The sequence below is a fragment of the Meleagris gallopavo genome, chromosome 28, assembly GCF_000146605.3.
Source record: "Meleagris gallopavo isolate NT-WF06-2002-E0010 breed Aviagen turkey brand Nicholas breeding stock chromosome 28, Turkey_5.1, whole genome shotgun sequence".
Classification (NCBI taxonomy): domain Eukaryota; kingdom Metazoa; phylum Chordata; class Aves; order Galliformes; family Phasianidae; genus Meleagris; species Meleagris gallopavo.
The window spans coordinates 3,152,683-3,156,323 of NC_015038.2; the positions used below are offsets into that span (position 1 = coordinate 3,152,683).

Here is a 3,641-nt window from a genome sequence, read left to right on the forward strand (position 1 = left end):
CCCAAGGCGCAGACACAGCGGGGCCTTTTCTTCTGCTGGCACCAACCAGGCAGTGAGCCGGAGGCAGGGAGTGGGGGTGGAAAAGGGCCCTTTGTAGCTGCACTCAGCAGGGCAGGGACTGGATGCCTGCCTCTTCCCCCCCCCCCCACAGACTGGTGCAGATGGGGGTCCACCCAGCATTGCTCCTCAGCAAGAAGCCCCATCCCTGCAACCAATGGCTCACGTGCAGCAATGTGCAGAGCATGCATTGCTGTGCCATCCCCAGTGCCACCTCATGGGTGCTCCTGTAAAATGCAGCCTGGAGGGGGGAGCAGCCCTGGTGGCAGCCCCCCAACCACAGCCACGACACTCTCCCTGCTCCACTGGGGCTTGCCCAGCTGCTGTGGTGCTTGGGGAACCGGCACACAGAGCACACAACAGTAGTGGTGAGGAGGAAGGCCCCTGGTGTGGAGCAGCTTTACAGGCACTCAAACCTGAAAAGGAGGCTCACCTGTGCAGCTCTTGCCCATCCAGCCCCGCTCCCAGCAGTGTTATGCTGCTCCACACAAAGTTGGGCTGACTCAAGGACACCCATCTCTGCTCAGCAGATCAGCCCAATAATCACAGTGATTCACTGCAGCCCTTTGCTCGCCTCGGGATCTTTGCTCCTGGAGGCTTCAGCGTGGGCTGAGCACATGGCGAAGCCACTGAGTGAGGCAGATAAGGCTCAGAGATCCCATCCGTGATGCCCTCACCTCACCTGGAGCTCTGCATGAGGCTCCAGGAGGCGAGACAGCCTCAATGCACGCAGACAGCACCGTCACCCGTATCCCAGTGGAGCTACGATCCCATTGCTCTCGTCCCCAGTGAGTGCACCAGCCTGGAACCAAACTCCCCATGCAGTCTCAGGGTGGCTCTAGGGACCCTTCCACAAGGGCAGCAACAGTGCCAGATGTGGGGCAGGGGGCTGAGGGTTGCCCACATGTCCCAGGGGTCTGCAATTTTTGCATCTGCAATGGGAAGTTGGTGCAGGAGCTGCCTGCAGCACGGAGCAGGTCCTGCTGCCTCTGCCGGGTGCCCTCGATGGCTTTTGTGGTGAGGGGAGCACAAAGGAAGCTGTGCAGGGAGGAAACCTTCATGTGCAGGAATGCAGGAGTGCAGGCACTGCCCATGTCCTCACCAGGGTCAGGAAAGCAATGAATTGCACCAGCCAGAGCTGTGCTGTCATTTGGCTGCTGGTACCCACAGCCCTGTCACAACTGCATCTCCAGCAGCACGGATGACCCACGGGAACCCCCTGCTCACCTTCCATCTCATGCTTTGGCACTCAGCATGAACTCCAGCCCCATTCACCAGCAGGTGATCTATTCAAAAGCCTCCCAGACCACACTGCCTGGCACTGCACATGGGTTGAAGCACATGAGAAGGCATTTTTTAGGGTGCAAGGTAAGACCAGCAGCAACAACACCCCCAAAGGATAGGAGCGAACCCCATAACAGTGCCCTGGGAAGAATCAGGCACAGGGTGAAGCATCGGTTGTGGCTGTAAACTGCACCACAGCAGCAGGCAGAGCTGCTCCCCCCAGCTCTCATCACTTACTTGATGAAGTAGAAGCCCCCGTGCAGCGTGGTGTCCACCTCCCAGCCTCGGGGCAGCCCTGGAAGCACACAGCAGAAGTGGGGGTCATCCTTCCCTGTTCCTGCCTTTGGGCATTGTAGCAGAGAGGCAAGCTTGGTCCCCTCCCCATCACACCAGTCAAACTCCTCTGGCTACTACAAACCCACCCCCCAGGTTACGAAGGCTCGTGCGTTCCCCAAAGGATGCAGCAACACTTCTTCGTACATCATTCAAAGCCCCTCAAACCCTTGAGCTGTAAAGCAGCTTCTCAGCATCTCCAGTGCATTTCTGGAGCATTTAATCACACACCTCCAGCTGTCCCAAAGGAGCACACTTGGGGAGCAGGGCTCCCTTCCTTACCGGCGCAGGAGAAGTGCCCGCTCTGGATGGAGTAACCTGTGCTGGGGTGCACCCAGCTCGTGGACTTGGTCTCGTCGCTGTGAAAGATAAGGAGCAGGCAGTGAGCTGAGGGCATCCCTGCACCCTCTTTGGTGATAGGGATAACTTCGGCAGCCAAAGGAAAGGGAAGGAGTAGATTTTTGGGAAAAAAAGCAGCACCTATCAGGAAGCATCTGGGATAAAACCCCAAGAGGGGAGAAATGGAGAGCAGGGAGAGCGGATCACATGCGATAGGAAAGCAACAGGTAGGAACCCTTGCTCCGGCCCCAGGCTGAGCCCCCATCCCCTGCAGCCCCCCAGCCACGCACCGACCCAGAAGCCAGACTCCCCCAGGACCCCGTGCCCCATCCCCTCCCTGGCCTTGTGGTGGGACCCTACTTGATGAAGAAGATGCGGCCGTCCCCGCAGACACCGTAGGTCCACCTGCCCGGCAGGTCCAGCCAGTCGATGTCATCTGCCATGGGCACAGCACCCAGCAGCCCCGTCCTGTGCTCCTCGCACCGCTTGGGAAGTGCAGAACAACTCCTGCCCCCACCCCGAGCAAACACTTCTTAGCTCAGACCTTCCACCCGGGTTGTGTTTGCTGCTGCAAATAACCGAGGAGGAGGGAAAAAAGAAAAAAGAAAAAGGAAAAACCAAACCCATCAACTTAACCCTCTGAGAGCCGGGCTGTGCAGGGTTCAGAGGGCACGGCTCCGAGTGACTCTGCAGGGCTAAGCCCATCGCTGCTTCCTCCCCTGCCTACTCAGTGTAATTACCGTCAATTAACTCGGGCTGAGTAATGATGGAGTTGTTCCTTCCCTCTCCTGTTCAATTTAAACAATGTCAAATTCTTCTCTCCGTCTGATCTCGCAGCCAAGCAGAGGCAGTATGTAGGGCACCCTGATGACTATCTGCTGTGCTCTCGGTGCTGCCCGATGGGTATTTTCTCTCTGCTCGCTCTTAGCCATCAATTAAACGTCTTTCAAGGGGAAAGGTGGGGTCTGGGAGGCAGCCGGGCTGGGTGACTGCGAGCTCTCATGTCTCTGTGGTGCCTTTGGGGAGTTTCTCATGGCACAGGGAAATGAGAGGTGAATGCAGGAGCTGGTCCCAAAGCAGGACGAAGGGGTTGCTCTGCTGAGCAACGCTCACATCAGAGCGGTTCTCTGACAGGATGTGGGGCATCAGTTCACCCAAAGGTTCTTTCTACAGCTCTTGGAGCCGCTGTGTGCAAAAGCATCGGGAGAGAGAAGGGATGGCAGTGCAGCAGGGGATGATGCCGCAGCCCCAGCACTGCTTTGCTGGGAAGGTTCTGCTTCGTGGCAGAAGTGCTGGGGTGCAAAGCATCACACGTTGCACATAGGCTTGGTGCAAGATTGGGCCTCTTGTCTGCATCACACAAGCGCTCCTGCCCTTATAATCTCCCCATCCAACATCACAGCTCTGCCACAGACCCACACACCCCGAGGTTTGGTGCCACGATGCATCCCAACGTTGGGAAGGTGGGACCCCACAGCAGCCAAAACACAGCTGGGAAATCCCTGCTCTTCGTGTTCTCCTTGCCCAGACCCCGGCAGCTCGGTGTTGTGCTGCTCCATCACAATGTCAGCTCTCTGGGAGGCACTGGGGACAACGAGGTCACCCCAAAGGCACAGCTCCCTCCCTGC

The 3,641-nt window shown here is 57.8% G+C and overlaps 1 long non-coding RNA gene across 1 annotated transcript; it reads right to left on the reverse strand.

Moving 5' to 3' along the window:
* Positions 1 to 1,578: 1,578 nt before the first annotated feature.
* LOC104914503 lies at positions 1,579 to 2,593 on the reverse strand. Its single transcript, XR_796045.3, has 3 exons — positions 2,374 to 2,593; positions 1,957 to 2,033; positions 1,579 to 1,636 (listed from the first exon to the last, which is right to left on the reverse strand). It is a non-coding gene; the product is annotated as an uncharacterized LOC104914503 (long non-coding RNA).
* Positions 2,594 to 3,641: the final 1,048 nt, after the last annotated feature.